Here is a 21,057-nt window from a genome sequence, read left to right on the forward strand (position 1 = left end):
TCCCTGAGATCAGCGATTTGTTTCACTTTCTTCCAGAGAGAGCACCGCTCTTGTCTCCAGGCTGGGTTCAGGTTTTGCAACTCAGTTCCATTGAAGTGAACGGAGCATAACTGCAAACCACACCTGACCTGGAGACAAGAGCGGTGCTTTGTCTGAAAGAAAGCGGCCATTTTTTTGTAGCACTGGATAACCCCTTAAAAGTTATTTCACCACCTGGATGCTGTTGGACTTCTCTTTTTGCGAACTACAGGTCGGCCTTATTGGACATTGGACTTTACTGTGTTAGCACAGGGTATGTTGTCTGCAGATGGGACATGAGAGGAGCTCCAGGAGTTGGAGGACATGGGGAAGCATGATGACCCCAGCACACTGTGGAAGTTTACAACGGACAGTTGGGGGAGGAGAGGCACTCATGTCCTGTTGCAGTAGTTTCACCTCAAACTTCCTACATTTTACCAATTCAAATTAATCCGAGAGGGGTGTCCGCTAGTCGTCGTAGGTAGTCATCTGTTCTTCTCCGTTTAAGAGTCAATAAAAGTGTAGTAGTGTCTCAACAAATATTTGTAACGTTGCGTCATGTGTCCCATATTGCTGCTTTAATGAGCAATGTTTTCTCTATGAAATACTACATGAAATCGGCAACTAGGTGTCTCACTAACTGGAAAACTGCAGTTGAGCCTCCGTCACTAAGGCCATTTGGTCTTTAGTAACTGGGCCGCTGCTCTTCACATACTGGCCGAGTAAAGATGAATGGTGATTGGCCAGCAGCCATACACACCCCGGCACGGCTTCAACTGAGTAAATGAACTGATGTAAGGGCCGTACACCAACTCAAGAGTGAAATGCAGAAGCATGAGCAGCACAGTGGGGCATTAAATGATCACCAGAGTTGTGAGTCATGACTTCTACAAGGGCCCGTTCACACTACGGAATTGGTGCTGAAATTCCATGCGGAATCGGCACAGAATCCTGCTCACTATCTGTTTGAATGGGAGGGCTTGCGCACCTCTCCGCTCAAAGAATTTACATGTCCGCGCGCGGGGGTTCCGCACAGAATTTTGGCGCAGATTCCGTAGTGTGAACGGGCCCTAAAAGCAAGGAACTAAACACTGGTCCTGGTCATTAAAGGGTTAAATACATTATTTATAATCTTGGATAATCTTGTGATTTGAGATGAATTTATTTCTAACCTAACCTCTAACTAACCTCTAGGCCCTGGGAAAAGTTAGGGCTCGAAGTGCGTTGCCCAACCTGAACAGCTCAACACTAAAAGTAACACATAAGGCATAAAGAACAATCCAAAGACAAAGATGTAAGATTTTAAAGTAAATATTTATAATACCAAAAAAAAAAAGTTGCCATGGTATGAGACACATATACATTCCTGTAAATTATTCTATGCACATAGGTGATATATATTGGTGAGTTATCTGGATGCTATCCGCTATCTATAATACAGACAGATTTCTTTCTTGCCAGTACAACAAAACTAAAAAGGAAAAACAAAAACCACTTCCCTGTGTGAGTGAAACATTTGTCACATTGTGAACATCAATTTGGCTTCTCTCAACAAAAACATTTCCGAAATTCTGAACACAAAGAGGGCTTCTCCCCCGTGTGAGTTCTCTGCTGTCTAACAAGCTGCTACAAAATGGCTTCCTTCACGTGTGAATCTGTAGATGGTTAAGAAGATGGGATTTTCTAGTAAAACATTTTCCACATTCTGAGCATGAAAATGGCTTCTCTCCGGTGTGAGTCTGCTGATGGCGATGAAGATGTGACTTTCTAGCAAACCTTTTCCCACATTCTGAGCATGAAAATGGCTTCACACCTGTGTGAATTCTCTGATGTTTAACAAGATCTGATTGCTGACTAAAACATTTCCAACATTCTGGGCATGAATATGGCTTTCCCTCTGAGTGGATTCTCTGATGTTTAACAAGAGATCCTTGCTTAGAAAAACACCTGCCGCATTCTGGACATGAAAATGGCTTCTCTCCAGTGTGAGTCTGTTGATGGTTAAGAAGATGTGATTTCATAGTAAAACTTTTTCCACATTCTGAACATGGAAATGGCTTTACGCCTGTGTGAATTCTCTGATGTTTAGCAAGATCTGATTTCTGACTAAAACAATGCTCACATTCTGAGCATGAAAATGGTTTATCCCCTGTGTGAGTCATTTGATGTATAAGAAGACCTGATTTCACCCTAAAACATTTCCCACATTCTGGGCATGAAAAGGGTTTCTCTCCCGTGTGAATTCGTTGATGAATGCCAAGACCTGATTTCCACTTAAAACATTTTCCACATTCTAAACATGAAAATGGCTTCTCGTCTGTGTGAATTCTCTGATGACTAACAAGATCTGATTGCTGAGAAAAGCATTTCCCACATGTAGGGCAAGAACACGGCATTTCACCTGTGTGGGTTCTTTCATGTATATCTAGATTTGATTTTTCCATAAAACACTTTCCACATTCTGAACATGTAAATGGCTTGTCTCCTGTGTGAGTTCTGTGATGTTCAACAAGACTTGTTTTCTCATTAAAACATTTCCCACACACGGAGCATGGAAATTGCTTCCCCCCTGTGTGAATTCTCTGATGCTTAATAAGATCTGATTTAACGATAAAACATTTTCCACATTCCGAACATGGATATGGCTTCTCACCTAGGTGAAATTTCCGATGTCTAATAAGATTTGATTTAGAACTAAAACATTTCCCACATTCTGGACAAGAAAATGGCTTCTCCCCTGTATGAAATCTCATATGTGTAACGAGCTGTGATCTATCAGCAAAACATTTCTTACATTCTGAACATGAGAATGGCTTCTCCCCTGTGTGAGTTTTTTGATGTGAGGTAAGTTGTGAATTGGTAGTAAAACATTTCCCACATTCTAAACATAGGAATGGCTTCTCCCCTGTGTGAGTTCTCTGATGTCTATCAAGTTCTGACTTCCAAGTAAAACATTTCCCACATTCTAAGCATGAAAATGGCTTATCTGCAGTGTGAGCTTTCTGTCTAAAAAGTTGTTTGTTACTTGAGAAACATTCTGCACATGACAACAGCTTTTCCCCAGTGCCACTACTCAGATAGCTAACAAGCTTGGATTTTACGGCAAAACATTTTCCGCATTGTGAACATGACAATGGTTTCTCTTCTGTATAAACTGTTTCATGTTCATCTTCCCTTATGTAAGTTTCATCTTTCTGGGCAGACTCTGATGAATCAAAAGATATGATAGAAGGTATCAGATGTCCCTTCAAGCTACCGATACCGTCATCTGCCAAGGAGAAGAAAGATTTATTTATTGATTTCCATATAGTAATATGTAGAAAAAAATGTTTGCATCATCCTTAAAGTTACTCTGTACCCACAATACCACCCCCCCTTCCTCCCCAAACCTCTTGTACCTTCGGATAGCTGCTTTTAATTCAAGATCTGTCCTGGGCTCCGTTCGGCAGGTGATGCAGTTATTGTTCTAAAGAACAACTTTTAAACTTGCAGCCCTGTGTCACATTTGCGTGGCCTAGAGTGCCTGTGCCCTAGGATTGCGACACCTCTCTGTCCCTCCTTCCACCCTCTTCATCATTAGGAATGCCCCTGGGAAAGATTTCTCCTATTAATGACCTGTCTGAACACTGCACATATGCTGGATGATTAAGGCCCATGTGCAATGTTCAGACAGGTGATGAATAGGAGAAATCCTGCCTGGGGCATTCCTAATGATGAAGAGGGACAGAGAGGCGGTGCAATCCTAGGACATGGACAACAGACTCCAGGACAGATGTTGGATTAAAAGCAGCTATCCGAAGGTACAAGTGGTTTGGGGGGTGTCAGACTGTGGGTACAGAGTCGCTTTAAGTACACCAATATAAAAGCATCAGAATAATATCAACTTGGACATGGGCGTGTGAAGCCAAGTGCAGTTAGAGCTTCGGGCTGTATTGTCACTTCCCAGGACCTTTGCAGCTTCTTATATCTCACTGGGATTCAGTGAGAAAACAGACCCTAAACCTCCAGTAACGTCGCTCTCCTCCCTGCCCTGTTTTGCCTGTTCGTCTCCATCAATCTCAGCTACCTCTCATACACGGTGCCAACATCTCCCACAGCATTCCCTTTATGCGTAGCTCTTTTGGAAGCTGACAAACTCTCCAAGCCATCTATGCCTCCCCAGGCTACAGCCCTCTCTGTCACACAAGGTAAGGGTATGTGCACACTGAGCAACTCTTCCGGAATTCCATGCTGATTATCCCCTGACGGATTCCGCACGGAATTCCGCTCATTTTATAGCACTTGTGGAATTCGGCGTGAAAAATTACCTCCCATAGAATTCTATGGAATTCAGCAAGCACAATCCGCCCAAAGAATGAACCTGTCCATTCTTTGGCGGAACGCGGAATCTGGACGGAAATTTCTGGACGGTGCATTTGAACAGGCGGAATTCAGCAAGAATTGCTCAGTGTGTACATACAGAGGCTGGAGGGAACAGCAACACTGGGTAATCTCAAACAGAAGATAGACTGTGGTATAAGCACCGGTAATACGCTATACTGCGGCGCTCCGCTCAAACACAAATACAATGCAATCATATGAAGGTGCGAAAAACTTGTTGTCAGTCAGTGAGGATGTGCCAGCTCGGCACCCTGCACCCAAAGTTTTTCTGAAATAAACAGTATTTAAACGCATAAGCCTGGTGAGTTCCTGCAACTTTTTTTCTTCATACTTCTCTATTGTACTGCACTCCCTCTGAGCTGCCACATTGTCATATGTATATATATATATATATATATATATATATATATATATATATATATATATATATAAAATTACTTTTATTTTTTTTTTAATTTAAAGTTTTATTATTTTCAATGTGACATACAATGAAAGGAAGCAACAAAGGACTTAACGTCGCAAAATTCTCGTACGTCACTTATATTTTAGTAGTAGTAAATCTTTGCACAGTATATAAGGAGGTGCAAATATATGGGAGACTGTATCCGCTGCACACAAACAACAAAAGTCTGTGTATTATGCCATATAAAGTAGAAAGTATACATGACAGAATGAAGGTTTTCACTAAACGTGGCCTGAAACCATTACAGTCATCCAAGAATTTACCAAGAGGAAAACACTCATCTCATCTCTTTACCAAGAGGAAAACACTCATCTCTACTCACTTATATAACTTATAGACGACAGTCAAAACGACCAAGACGTCCGTTACTTGGGGTATACTGATCTTCATTGGAAACATTTGTTTTGTCATATTAAATTTCCACTTTATACGGAGCCTATTTGGCAATACTAACCTAAAGATGGACATAAATAATACAATAATGGCATAATACACAGACTATCATTGTTTGTTTGTAGTTGATGCCATCTCCCACATTGTCACTTATAGTGGTGTCACATATTTATCCATATAATGGTAACTACTCACCTGGCTGGTTACCTGTAGTGATGTCCTCCATATACTGCTCATCACCGCTAACATCTGTCCCCTCTTCTTCCCTTATATTTGTAGCATTAATAGGATTCACGTGTGATGTCATATCCTCCATATACTGCTCATCACCGCTCATAGACGTCTCTTCTTCTTCTTCTGATGTGTCTGTATAATTATTAGAGTTCAGATCCTTCTCTGTAGTGATGTCCTCTTTATACTGCTCATCACTGCTGTCATCTGTCTCTTCTTCTTTTACCATTATATCTGTAGCACTTAAACAGTTCAGATCTTTTCCTGAAATGATGTCCTCCTTATACTGCTCATCACTGCTCACATCTGTCTCTGGAGCATTAATATTGTTCCCATCTTCCCCCTGATTCATAAGATGTGAGAGAAATATTGTAAAAGTCATCAGACAGTAGGAGAAGTCAGGTGGGATGTACAGATCATAGGGAACATCTCCATCTACCTGATCCTGATCCTGTGGGAGAAGAGGACGGGGACATCTCTCTGGTGCTGTTCTCTTACTGGATCTGACTGGAGGGAACACATACAGAGACTGAATTCATTCTTTCCATCCAGATAATACAGAGAGGAGGTGTGTATATAGTCCTGTCTATTACCTGCTGATGGGAGGGGCTGCTGATCCTCCAGCATCACATCCTTGTACTGATCCTTGTGTCCTTCTACATACTCCCACTCCTCCATGGAGAAATAGACCGCCACGTCCTGACACCTTATAGGAACCTGACACACACAATGGTCACACAGTCATCCCCCCCACCCCTCCAGTGGTGTTACTGTATAATGTCCCAGCATTCCCAGCAGCCACAGTCTCACCTCTCCACTCAGCAGCTCCACCATCTTGTTGGTGACTTCTAGGATCTTCTCTTCCTCCATTTCCTCATGTATCAGGGGCCCCGGGATTGGGCTCAGGGTTCTTCCCCATCCTTCACACACAGGGGCCCCACAGCGCCCACTAGAGGACTTCTTCACTACTGTGTAATCCTGTGTATGGACAGACACATTACTATCACTCCATCCATTCCCAGAATCCCTCACCTCTCCAGTCCTATCCATCTGTTATTCCATAGATAAGAATGATGTCATGGTGACATCACTCCCAGAATCCCTCACCTCTCCAGTCCTATCCATCTGTTATTCCATAGATAAGAATGAGGTCATGATGACATCACTCCCAGAATCCCTCACCTCTCCAGTCCTATCCATCTGTTATTCCATAGATAAGAATGAGGTCATGATGACATCACTCCCAGAATCCCTCACCTCTCCAGTCCTATCCATCTGTTATTCCATAGATAAGAATGATGTCATGATGACATCACTCCCAGAATCCCTCACCTCCCCAGTCCTATCCATCTGTTATTCCATAGATAAGAATGATGTCATGATGACATCACTCCCAGAATCCCTCACCTCCCCAGTCCTATCCACCTGTTATTCCATAGATAAGAATGATGTCATGATGACATCACTCCCAGAATCCCTCACCTCCCCAGTCCTATCCATCTGTTATTCCATAGATAAGAATGATGTCATGATGACATCACTCCCAGAATCCCTCACCTCCCCAGTCCTATCCACCTGTTATTCCATAGATAAGAATGATGTCATGATGACATCACTCCCAGAATCCCTCACCTCTCCAGTCCTATCCATCTGTTATTCCATAGATAAGAATGATGTCATGATGACATCACTCCCTGAATCCCTCACCTCTCCAGTCCTATCCATCTGTTATTCCATAGATAAGAATGATGTCATGATGACATCACTCCCAGAATCCCTCACCTCCCCAGTAAGCAGGAAGAGTATGTGTAGGGTGAGGGTTATTATCCTCTCGGCCATCTTGTCTCTGTCTCTCTCCATGGTTGATGGGTCGGTCTCTTATATAGAAGATATCAGCAGAGGATCCTGGAGGGAAGAGGAGAAGACAATGTAATATATCGGGGGTCTCCAGGATAATATAACTTTATTGATCTAGCACAGTGAACAGTCACATGATGTCCCAGGAAAGAGAGAAGAAAACATGATATCATCCAGATGAGAGGAGAGAAGAGGAAACAGCACAGATCGGCCTCCTGGGATCAGCAATGACACAAGGAACAACAATACCTCATACCTAATACCGTCCAGTCCTGAAGGGGGTAATCCTCCTCCTGTCCCCCAGCTCCTTCCCTCCACCTGCAGAGCTGTACAGGAGCCGTGTGCTTCCCCTGTGCTTCCAGGACCTGCCATGATGTCACAGTCATGTGATCAGTCACATGGAGAAGTAGTCACATGATCAGGGGCTGCTGCTCAGTGTATGCAGGACTCTGCTGTGCTGGATGAGCTGAAGTGATGTGTGTGGAGCAGAGCTGTGTATGTGTGTGTGTTATATATGCCTGCAGCAGAGCCCTATGTGCAATGTACATGTAGCTGAGCTGTATATGAGTGTAATGTACATATAGCTGAGCTGTATATGTGTAATGTACATGTAGCTGAGCTGTATGTGTGTAATGTACATGTAGCTGAGCTGTATGTGTGTAATGTACATGTAGCTGAGCTGTATGTGTGTAATGTACATGTAGCTGAGCTGTATGTGTGTAATGTACATGTAGCTGAGCTGTATATATGTGTAATGTACATGTAGCTGAGCTGTATATGTGTAATGTACATGTAGCTGAGCTGTATATGTGTGTAATGTACATGTAGCTGAGCTGTATATGTGTAATGTGCATGTAGCTGAGCTGTATGTGTGTAATGTACATGTAGCTGAGCTGTATATGTGTGTAATGTACATATAGCTGAGCTGTATATGTGTAATGTACATGTAGCTGAGCTGTATGTGTGTAATGTACATGTAGCTGAGCTGTATGTGTGTAATGTACATGTAGCTGAGCTGTATATGTGTGTAATGTCCATGTAGCTGAGCTGTATATGTGTGTAATGTACATGTAGCAGAGCTGTATATGTGTGTAATGTACATGTAGCTGAGCTGTATGTGTACACAGCAGAGCCCTGTGTGTAATGTACATGTAGCTGAGCTGTATGTGTACACAGTAGAGCTGTATATGTGTAATGTACATGTAGCTGAGTTGTATGTGTGAAAAACTACAATTCCCATTATGTCTAGAAAGCTAATTTAAAAGCTTAGGCTGGGCAGGCATAATGGGAATTGTAGTATTAGAGGTAGAGGACGCAGTTTCCCCATCTCTATCCCTAATTTAATGTGAGATGGTAAAACAACCAGAGAGATGTTGTAACTGTGTATAGGAATATGTATGACTTATGGTTTCAAACTGACATTCTGCATTTGGCCACAAGATGTCGCTGTTTTGCAGTACAGAGGCTGTGTTGTTCTCAAGGGAGATGAACCTGACAGTTGGAACATGTGACCAGATGGAAAGAGGAGGAGCTGGGGGAAGTTTGGAGCAGCCATTTTGATGTGAGAGCTGTTTGTAGTAGATGCACAGTAAGAGACCTGATGTTATCCATGTGAAGTATCTTTCTTCTGGGATTCCCCAAACTGCTGTGGAGAGCAGCTATACTAGTCTGTGACTGGATCCTGTTGAGAGAGGAGAGATTCTCCAAGACAGCTTAGGAGCTGTGTCATATCCAGTTGTGAAGAGAAATGGCCGCCATCTTTGTTACAGAACTTTGGCAAGAGGGGCCTCCTCATTCAGTAACCATGACTGGCTGTCTATCTAAAGGAGACCTGGGTCAGTAGCATGCATGCTAAACTTTCTGGAACCGATATTGGGCCTGTAGATAATTTAGTCAGGGCTATTGTCTGTGACAGGCCACATGATATTGTGTAAGGAACATCACAGCTGTGGGACATTGAAACCAATGCATTGCTGTTACCAACTCGCAGCATACGCGGCCATTTGTCTTGTTATACTGTTATTTGTGGTTTGGAATAGAGTAAATAGTTTATAAGATTGTAAGCTGCTGTGCTACACCGCAAAGACCTATGAGATGCACCCACACATAATAGTTCCTGTTTATTCAGGGAATTAATAAGTATATTGTGGCCAGCCTATCTAAGTCCACCAGTAGGTAAGTTATTGAGTTTGTATTCATACAACATATTTCTGGGTGACACGCTGTGCTCACGCCTAAGGGTATGTGCAGACTACGGAATCCCAATGGAAAACCTGTCGCCGATTCCGCAGCTCGCACCTGCTCACGGACCCTGACGGCTGCGTGCATTTCCACCTGTGCCATAAACTCGATATGCACGGGCAGATTCCGCCGTCCGTCCAAAGAATGAACAAAATTAATGCACAGGTGGATTCCGCCGTCCGTTCAAAGAGTGAACAGGTTCATTCTTTGAACGGACAGCAGAATCCACCCGTGCATAGAATGGAATCTGTGGAGTCAGCGAGCAGGTGCGAGCTGTGGAATCCACAACAGGTTTTCTGTCGTAATTCTGTAGTGTGCACATACCCTAACATAGATGGTTGTCAGCAGAGAAAGACCACTTAGTCCATCTAGTATCGGCCCTTTTAGTATTTTTCGTATTATCTTAGGATATATATATGTTCATCCCAGGCAGGTTTACTTTCTGTTCTGTGTCTTCTTTTGTTCTTGAGTTCAGTTTTCTTTTTACATTTCCCTTACTAAACCTTATTTAGTCCTTTAACAAATATAAAAAGGTTTCAATTATGTCCCCCTCCCTTTTAGATTTAGATACTTTCCTGATAAGTTTTATGCCTCACACCCTCCACCATTTTTGTAGCCGTCTTTGGACCCGTTCTGTGTTATCGGTATCTTCCTGTAGGTGAGGTCTCCAGAACTGGACACAGTATTCCAGATGTGATGTCACTAGAGCTCTATATAGCGGGATCACAATCTCCTCTCTCAACTCTTCATGGGGAACTGTATAAAGATTTTGCTGAAATCCAGATAGGCGATATCCATGTCACCACCTCTATCCAACACTTTTGTTTGGTTTTTATTCCCCTCAGTAAAAGATTTTGCCATTTCTTCCTCTTTTGAGGCTTCCTCTGTTTTGTATAATTTTATATGTCTCTCTTTAAGCTACATATTCAGTCTCTTTATACCTTACAATAGCCATAACATCTCTAATAAACCATAGTGTTTACTTCTTCCTTTCCCTCTTGCTAACATTTTGTACATGTAGTCTAGCTGTCTAAGTGTATATAAGAGTTTTCTGAGTTATCACCTTTTGGCATACACCACTGCGTGTTTCAGTAAGGCCAGATTTGTAGCGAAATCTGATGCGGATTCCTTGCCTGCGTTCCAAATTATTATTCAAATAATATTTTTACGTATTTTCCAAACTTACCTATATGAATTGCAGTCGTTGTCATTTTCCAGTCATCAACTATTCGAGTATAATTGAAAGGTTTTTGAACAAACTGCCTATGATAACAGTATATTTATAAATTAACACTCAAAATGCATGTTCTAAATTATTATGCACAGCAGAGTTTTCAACCTTTTCATTCTTATTAAGAACAAAAAAAAAAATGGTCATTTGTGACGTTACAAGCATTAGCAGATTTCAAACTACAAACTTACAAACTGAAATCAGTTTTCAAGTCAAAAATGTATTCTAGGTGATGTTACATTTGCACATAGGAGCCCTTGTTCGAAAGGAGCTTCTGAACTCTCTCGTCCATTGAATTAGTGAGTTTTTGTTTCTGCTTGCTTTGCATGAGGACAGAATACCCTCCCAGGGCTGATGCTTAGATGTCAACTGCCTCCCTCCATCACAGACCACCTCCCTCCATCACAGACTGCCTCCCTTCCCTACATCATAGACTGCCTCCCTTCATCATAGACTGCCTCAATCATAGACATTCCTTTTAATGATGCTCCAGAGGTTCTCAATGGGGTTAAGGTCAGGGGAGCATGGGGGCCAAACCATAAGTTTTTCCCCTTTTATGCCCATAGCAGCCAGAGATGCAGATGTGTTATTTGCAGCATGAGACGATGCATTATCATGCATGAAGATCTTGCTGCAGAATGCACAGTTCTTCTTCTTGAACCATGGCTGGAAGGGCTGTTTGAGAAACTCCACATACATTATGGAGTTCATCTTTACCCCTTCAGGGATCCTAAAGGGGCCAACAATCTCTCTCCCCATAATTCCAGCCCAAAACATTACTCCACCTCCTCCTTGTTGTAGCCATGTTTGCATGGGGTGTCCATCAACCAGCCATCCTCCACTCCATCCATCTGGACCATCAAGCATTGCACGGCACTCATTGTATTGTTTGGCCCACTGGGGCCGTTTCTGCATGTGTGCAGTGGATAGAGGAGGTGCACAGGATGGCTTACGCACAGCTGCAAACCTCTGAAGGACCCTGCATCTTGTTGTTTGGGGGACATTGGAGGCACCAGTAGCTTCAAAAACGTGTCTACTGCTATAACAAGGCGTTTTTGCAGCTGCTCTTTTACCCTGACGTAATTTCCTGTTGGAAAGAGTCCACCATTTACCCATTTCAGCATGCACACGTGTGTGCTGGGAATCAGCTACATACTTCTTGATTGTGCGATGATCACGATGAAGTGTCTTGGCAATGTTGATTGTAGTCAGGCCTTGAATTAAACACTCCACAATTTGTTGCTTCTCAGCAGCCGAAAGATCCTTTTTCTTTCCCATTTTGGATAAAAATGTGGGCTGCTTAATAATGTGGGACATCCTTTTTAAGTAGTTTTGACTTTAATTGGACACACCTGCCAAACTAATTAGCACAAGTGTCTGCAATTGCTTTCAGTGATATAAAGAGCCCTGACACACATCATCATTAGAGATGAGCGAACCGAACGTTCGGTATTTGATTAGCCGGGCCTGCTGAACTTGGATAAAGCTCTAAGGTTGTCTGGAAAACATGAATACAGCCAATGACTATATCCATGATTTCCAAATAGCCTTAGGGCTTTATCCAAGTTCAGCAGCCACCGCTAATCAAATGCCGAAAGTTCGTGTTCGGATCGACTCGAGCATGCTCAAGGTTCGCTAATCTCTAATCATCATCAATAAGTTTAACTGATAAACAAAAAAAATTCTTACCTTATCACTTCTAAACACTTTTTGCTTAATAATTTGGAACACGGTGTACATACTTGCAGCAGGATTGACATTCTGCTGCGAGTATGTAAATGACAGCCCCCCCCCCTTAATCCCCCGCCGACCTGAGCATACATTACCTGCTCTACTCTCCGGGTTGCTTCGGGGCTCCTGGCGTCTGGACGTCCCACTCAGCCAATCAGTGGCTGCAGCGGGGCAGTGCACTGATTGGCTCAGTTTGATATCCAGCAGGGAACCCCAGAAGCAAGCAAGAGCGTAGAGCAGATAATCTATGCTCTGGCCGGCGGGGGTTTAAGGGGGATGATCCATCTAATCATCTGCACTTTTACATAAGCCAATTATCCGCAGGGAATGTTCCTGTTTGCTGGGTAATTGCCATAACTAAAGCTCTATGTCACATCCATAGGGGAGCAGTGAGCACTAACTGATCCCTGCCTACTTTCATGTGCTGTTCTAGATGGCAGACGCCAACTGGGCAACAGTCCCTATGTTGGGCTGTCAGGCAAGAGAGAATAGTCATAGGTCCAAGTCAATTACTATCGGTAACGTACAAGCCACAAATCAAAATCCAAAAGAGTATCTAGGAAAACACGCCAAAGGTCAGAGCAATACAAAATGTGAATCCCAGAAATAAGCGTTCAACAAGCCAAGGTCAGTAACAGTCTGGAGCAAAGGTACAAAATCAGAAGACTAAATTCGGGGTCAGAGCACACTGCAACAATATCCATCGCTGGATCGCAGTCAAGTAAGCTATTAACACTGTAGCTATATTTAAATGAAGACCAAGATTGGCAGATTCGCCACTGGCACCCTGTTTCTGGCTCAGCCTGAGTTCAGAAAGGCAGAGATGGAAATGTAGTTGTCAGCTGGGGAAGAGACTAACTCTCTTATAGTCCTAGATGCTGGAGTTTCCTGGCTTCGGAGGACAGATGTGCACCACATGGCCCTTGCCTCCACAGTACAGACCCAGGTTTGGAGCTCATCACCATTGACGCTCCTGGTCTGAAAGTTTGAGGCGTTCATTGGTTCCTCCAAGGCAGCAAGGGTGGGAGGCTGCATGGGCCTTTTAAAGGACAAAGCAAAGCAGGTCGGTCTTCTAAGGCATGCAACCTCCATGGAGTATTTCCAAAATCACATTCAGATGTGGTGGCCCTTTATGACCAGTTGGCTCGTCAGGTCAGACAGAACTTCCCAGAACACTGCCAGTTGGGCCTTGTCATTCCAGATTAGTTCTGTGGCCAGGGCACAGAACTGGATAGTGTACTGGCTCACGGTCTGCGAACCCTGACGAAGTTGGAGCAGAAGCTGAGGAGGAGGTTCGGCCTGGTTAATTAAAGTCCATCCAGAATGTACTTAGAAACACATGCAGGTTCCTGGTCTTGGGACAGTCCTGCTCCCACATAGTGTTTGCTCCCACCAAGGCCTCTCCAGACAGAAAAGAGATGGTAAATGCCACACTGGATCGTTCCACAGAGTATAAATGACAAATTATCAGGAGAGGATAAACTAACGAGGGTGAGTGTTCAATGGGCAGTATTATAAAAGGCAACTAGACTACATGTACAAGACCAGAGACAGGGAGAAGATCAGACAGGAGGAGGCAAAAGCTCAAAAGAGGAAGAAATGGCCAAATCTGATCGGAAGGGAGACAAAACTTCCTCAGGTATATTAGTGGCAGGAAGAAGAAGGAGAAGATGATGCTTTTAAACCACTTAGATTTTATTATGTATAATCCGTCTTTATTGACATCACAAATAGTACAATACAGTGCAACAAATAACAGGGAAAAAAGACTCACTGAGATTTATATATATAAAACAATTATTTTTACTTGACTGGTGGGAAGAGTGCTAGATGGCTCCGTCACATCTGAGGTTATTGGGGGAAAGCATGAGAAGCAGCACGAGAAAATATGACTTTACTGAAGGAGTAGTAGATGCTTGGAGGACATGTGTAAACCTGTCCGGGATACAAATATCCTATAATAATATAAGGGCAGACGAAATGTACTGTTTCTGCTGACAATCTTTTAGGTTTCTATATAACCCTTTGAAAACACCAATAAGGCCGGGTTTACACTGCGTTTTTGCAGTCCGTTTAATGTATACATTGAAAAAATGGATGCAATTGTGCGCAATCCGCTTGGAACAGTTTTCCAGTGACTTCCATTAAAAAAAAAAAAAAATTCAAAAAACTTTTTCAGCGTACACAAACGTGGTTGACCACGTTATTGTGTACGTTAAAAGTAACCATTTAAACACGGACACGTTAAATGGAGTGCAAAAACTGCAGTGTGAACCCGACCTTATTAAAAAATAAAAAACAACAGCTATAAATAAGTGAAAAGATTAGAAGAGTGAACGGTGAAAAGAAAACCAGCTTCAGCTCTGAATAAGAAACTGGTAAAACAAGAAACAAACTTAAGCATCAGAACATTTCCCACATTCTAAACATAATGCCACCTTATTTTCTATGTGTTTTTTGATGATTGACCAGTTTAGTTTTAGTCTTAAAACATCTCCCACAATTGGAACATGGGAACGGCCTCTCGCCTGTGTGAACTCTCTGATGTGGGATAAGATATGCTTTCTTAGTAAAACATTTCCCACATTCTGTACATTGAAATGGCTTTTCACCTGTGTGATTTCTCTGATGTTCGACAAGAGATGATTTAGCAGTATAACTTTTTCCACATTCTGAGCATGAAAATGGTTTCTGCCCTTTGTGCATTCTTTGATGTTTAACAAGACTTGCTTTGGAAAAATAACATCTCTCACACTCTGAACATGAAAATGGAATCTCCCCTGTATGAATTCTCAGATGTTCCACAAGCCTTGACTTCACCTTAAAACATCTCCCGCATTCTGAACATGGAAACTGCTTCATCCCTGTGTGAATTCTCTGATGTTTTGCAAGATCTGATTTCTGAGCAAAACACTTCCCACATTCTAAACACGGAAATGGCTTCTCCCCTGTGTGAAATCTCAGATGTGTAAGAAGCTGTGATCTCTCAGCAAAACATGTCCCACATTCTGAACATAAAAATGGCTTCTCCCCTCTGTGAGTTTTTTGATGACAGCTAAGTTGTGAATTTGTAGTAAAGCCTTTCCCACAGTCTGGACATAGGAATGGCTTCTCCCCTGTGTGAATTCTCTGATGTCTCTCAAGTTCTGACTTCCAAGGAAACCATTTCCCACATTCAAAGCATGTAAATTGCTTCTCCTCTGTATGAGATTTCTGATGTCCAAACACGTGTTCCTTACTTGAGAGACATTCTGCACATGAAAACAGCTCTTCCCCGATGTCACTTTTACCAAGCTTTGATTTCACAGCAAAACATTTTCCACATTGTGAACATATAAATGACTTTTCATCTGTATAAGCGCTTTCATGTTCATCTTCCCTTCTGTAACTTTTATTTTTCTCTGCAGACTTTGATGAATCTGAGCTCCCAGTACTGTCATCTGCCAGGGATAAGAAAGATTATTATTTTTTTTCTATATATAGTAATATGTAAAAATTGTTGCGGTAGTTCGTACAAAAATCAGCGCCTCGCCTGATGGACGATCAGACCGGGGGAGGTGTACAGAGGTGTATTTTACGGCAATGCTAAGGGTTCCTGAACAAGCTTGGAGTTTGTTCCTGCTAAGAATCCCCCATGCAAGTAATCCCTCTGTAAGTAATCCTCACTGTACTAAGCCCTCCCGATAGCCAATCTCTCTGTAGGTAACGTAAACCTCTCTGTAGTTAATGTCTGTAGATTAGCCCTTTCGCAGAGAAGACTGAAAGGACACAGAGCTTATATGTCACACAGAATAGTTACAGCCGGTGCCTGAGGAGAATGTGTGACTGTTCTCTGCATTTACTGGTCACTTCTCACCTGGGCGGTTACCTGTAGTGATGTCCTCCTTATACTGCTCATCACTGCTCATATCTGTCTCTTCCTCCTCTTCTTCTTCTACTTTTACCCTAATGTCTGTAGCATTAAAACAGTCCAGATTATTCTCCATAAGAATGTCTTCAATATACTGCTCATCACTTCTCACATCTGTCCCATCTTCTTCTTTTACTATTATGTCTATGGCATCAATATTGTTCCCATCTTCCCCCTGATGTGTAGGCTGTAAAAAATTAATATTGTAAAAGTCATCAGACAGTAGGAGAAGTCAGGTGGGATGTACAGATCATAGGGAACATCTCCATCTACCTGATCCTGATCCTGTGGGAGAAGAGGACGGGGACATCTCTCTGGTGCTGTTCTCTTACTGGATCTGACTGGAGGGAACACATACAGAGACTGAATTCATTCTTTCCATCCAGATAATACAGAGAGGAGGTGTGTATATAGTCCTGTCTATTACCTGCTGATGGGAGGGGCTGCTGATCCTCCAGCATCACATCCTTGTACTGATCCTTGTGTCCTTCTACATACTCCCACTCCTCCATGGAGAAATAGACCGCCACGTCCTGACACCTTATAGGAACCTGACACACACAATGATCACACAGTCATCCCCCCCACCCCTCCAGTGGTGTTACTGTATAATGTCCCAGCATTCCCAGCAGCCACAGTCTCACCTCTCCACTCAGCAGCTCCACCATCTTGTTGGTGACTTCTAGGATCTTCTCTTCCTCCATTTCCTCATGTATCAGGGGCCCCGGGATTGGGCTCAGGGTTCTTCCCCATCCTTCACACCCAGGGGCCCCACAGCGCCCACTAGAGGACTTCTTCACTACTGTGTAATCCTGTGTATGGAGAGACACATTACTATCACTCCATCCATTCCCAGAATCCCTCACTTCTCCAGTCCTATCCATCTGTTATTCCATAGATAAGAATGATGTCATGATGACATCACTCCCAGAATCCCTCACCTCTCCAGTCCTATCCATCTGTTATTCCATAGATAAGAATGCTGTCATGATGACATCACTCCCAGAATCCCTCACCTCCCCAGTCCTATCCATCTGTTATTCCATAGATAAGAATGATGTCATGATGACATCACTCCCAGAATCCCTCACCTCCCCAGTCCTATCCATCTGTTATTCCATAGATAAGAATGATGTCATGATGACATCACTCCCAGAATCCCTCACCTCTCCAGTCCTATCCATCTGTTATTCCATAGATAAGAATGATGTCATGATGACATCACTCCCAGAATCCCTCACCTCTCCAGTCCTATCCATCTGTTATTCCATAGATAAGAATGATGTCATGATGACATCACTCCCAGAATCCCTCACCTCCCCAGTAAGCAGGAAGAGTATGTGTAGGGTGAGGGTTATTATCCTCTCGGCCATCTTGTCTCTGTCTCTCTCCATGGTTGATGGGTCGGTCTCTTATATAGAAGATATCAGCAGAGGATCCTGGAGGGAAGAGGAGAAGACAATGTAATATATCGGGGGTCTCCAGGATAATATAACTTTATTGATCTGGCACAGTGAACAGTCACATGATGTCCCAGAAAAGAGAGAAGAAAATGTGAAGAAAGATTCTCATCTCCCCCAACATGATATCATCCAGATGAGAGGAGAGAAGAGGAAACAGCACAGATCGGCCTCCTGGGATCAGCAATGACACAAGGAACAACAACACCTCATACCTCTCTGCCGACTCCAGGAAGTGTGCTTCCAAGACCTGCATTGATGTCACAGTCATGTGATCAGTCACATGGAGGAGGAGGAGTCACATGATCAGGGGCTGCTGCTCAGTGTATGCAGGACTCTGCTGTGCTGGATGAGCTGAAGTGATGTGTATGCAGCAGAGCTGTGTGTGTGTGATGTGTGTGCAGCAGAGCTGTGTGTGTGTGATGTGTGTGGAGCAGAGCTGTGTGTGTGTGATGTGTGTGGAGCAGAGCTGTGTATGTGTGTGTTATATATGCCTGCAGCAGAGCCCTGTGTGTAATGTACATGTAGCTGAGCTGTATGTGTGTAATGTACATGTAGCTGAGCTGTATATGTGTAATGTACATGTAGCTGAGCTGTATATATGTGTAATGTACATGTAGCTGAGCTGTATATGTGTGTAATGTACATGTAGCTGAGCTGTATATATGTGTAATGTACATGTAGCTGAGCTGTATATATGTGTAATGTACATGTAGCTGAGCTGTATATGTGTAATGTACATGTAGCTGAGCTGTATATATATGTAATGTACATGTAGCTGAGCTGTATATGTGTAATGTACATGTAGCTGAGCTGTATGTGTGTAATGTACATGTAGCTGAGCTGTATATATGTGTAATGTACATGTAGCTGAGCTGTATGTGTGTAATGTACATGTAGCTGAGCTGTATGTGTGTAATGTACATGTAGCTGAGCTGTATGTGTGTAATGTACATGTAGCTGAGCTGTATATATGTGTAATGTACATGTAGCTGAGCTGTAAATGTGTGTAATGTTCATGTAGCTGAGCTGTATGTATGTAATGTACATGTAGCTGAGCTGTATATGTGTAATGTACATGTAGCTGAGCTGTATATGTGTGTAATGTACATGTAGCTGAGCTGTATATGTGTAATGTACATGTAGCTGAGCTGTATATGTGTAATGCACATGTAGCTGAGCTGTATATGTGTAATGTACATGTAGCTGAGCTGTATATGTGTAATGCACATGTAGCTGAGCTGTATGTGTGTAATGTACATGTAGCTGAGCTGTATGTGTGTAATGTACATGTAGCTGAGCTGTATATATGTGTAATGTACATGTAGCTGAGCTGTATGTGTGTAATGTACATGTAGCTGAGCTGTATGTATGTAATGTACATGTAGCTGAGCTGTATATGTGTGTAATGTACATGTAGCTGAGCTGTATGTGTGTAATGTACATGTAGCTGAGCTGTATGTGTGTAATGTACATGTAGCTGAGCTGTATATATGTGCAATGTACATGTAGCTGAGCTGTTTATGTGTAATGTACATGTAGCTGAGCTGTATATGTGTAATGTACATGAAGCTGAGCTGTATGTGTGTAATGTACATGTAGCTGAGCTGTATGTGTGTAATGTACATGTAGCTGAGCTGTGTGTGTGTAATGTACATGTAGCTGAGCTGTATATATGTGTAATGTACATGTAGCTGAGCTGTATATATGTGTGTAATGTACATGTAGCTGAGCTGTATGTGTGTAATGTACATGTAGCTGAGCTGTATATGTGTGTAATGTACATGTAGCTGAGCTGTATGTGTGTAATGTACATGTAGCTGAGCTGCATATGTGTAATGTACATGTAGCTGAGCTGTATGTGTGTAATGTACATGTAGCTGAGCTGTATATGTGTAATGTACATGTAGCTGAGCTGTATATATGTGTAATGTACATGTAGCTGAGCTGTGTATATGTGCAGTGTACATGTAGCTGAGCTGTATATGTGTGTGTAATGTACATGTAGCTGAGCTGTATATATGTGTGTAATGTACATGTAGCTGAGCTGTATATATGTGTAATGTACATGTAGCTGAGCTGTATATGTGTAATGTACATGTAGCTGAGCTGTATGTGTGTAATGTAGCTGAGCTGTATGTGTACACCAGTGTTTCCCAACCTTCTCTACCTCGACCAAGTAATGTTTTACAAAATACAGTGGTACCTCGGTTCTCGAACTTCATTGGTTCTGGAGGGCAGTTTGAGAACTGAGCAGTGTTTTTCCATAAGAAATAATGTAAATGTGTTTAATTGGTTCCAGCACCCACCAATAATTACCTACAGTGCCCATATATTACATTGAAAAGTACCCAGTTTAATCTCTACATATATTCTAGAACAGCGCTATACTATATAGGACATTATACACAAGAAACATTCAACAAGCAATTTGCGATTGTTGTGCTTTCATGGTTACATGGGGGCGAACTCCCCAGCATGGCTTTTTATTGGCCATGAACTTGCAAGATTTTTCGGCTGATATATTTTATTGTGATACATACTGTTCATGTTTCTTTCATGTTATCCCTATGATAAAATTGAAAAAATGAGGCGCTGCGACGCCAAAACGGTTTCACCTGTTTTGTCTCAGTGCCAATAAAAATACATTTAAAAATAAAAAAAGAAACATTCAACAAAACCAGCAATTATAGTACAGTAGTTACTGTATAGACATCCCAGCACTGTAACAGATGGGAGATAGTGGTGCACTGACTGTACTACTACTGTACTGTATATGCACTCCAGCAGCCTTATACTGTACTGTATGTGAAGCCTCACCAGTGCTAAGCTCACCACATACAACCCACCATCCATGCTGATGAGACAGCTGGCTATAGCAGACTGAGAGACCTGATGCCGTCCACATGAAGTATCCTTCTTCCAGGACCCCATAGCTGCTGTGGAGAGCAGCTATACTGGTCTGTGACTGGGGCCCATCGAGAGATTTGCTGAGACAGCATAGGAGCTGTGTAACATCCAGTTGTGGAGAGAGACGACCGCCATCTTTGTTGCAGGACTTTGGCAAGAGGGACCCCCTCGTTCAGTAACTGCGATCAGCCATCTATCTAAAAGTGACCCGGATGAGTAGAGTGCACGTTAA

At 42.6% G+C, this 21,057-nt stretch overlaps 1 pseudogene; it reads right to left on the reverse strand.

The window, feature by feature from the left end:
- Positions 1 to 1,359: 1,359 nt before the first annotated feature.
- On the reverse strand, positions 1,360 to 17,425 carry LOC138786651 (zinc finger protein 585A-like; annotated as a pseudogene).
- Between the last annotated feature and the right edge of the window lie 3,632 nt (positions 17,426 to 21,057).

The sequence above is a fragment of the Dendropsophus ebraccatus genome, chromosome 3 (genome assembly GCF_027789765.1).
Source record: "Dendropsophus ebraccatus isolate aDenEbr1 chromosome 3, aDenEbr1.pat, whole genome shotgun sequence".
Taxonomy (NCBI): domain Eukaryota; kingdom Metazoa; phylum Chordata; class Amphibia; order Anura; family Hylidae; genus Dendropsophus; species Dendropsophus ebraccatus.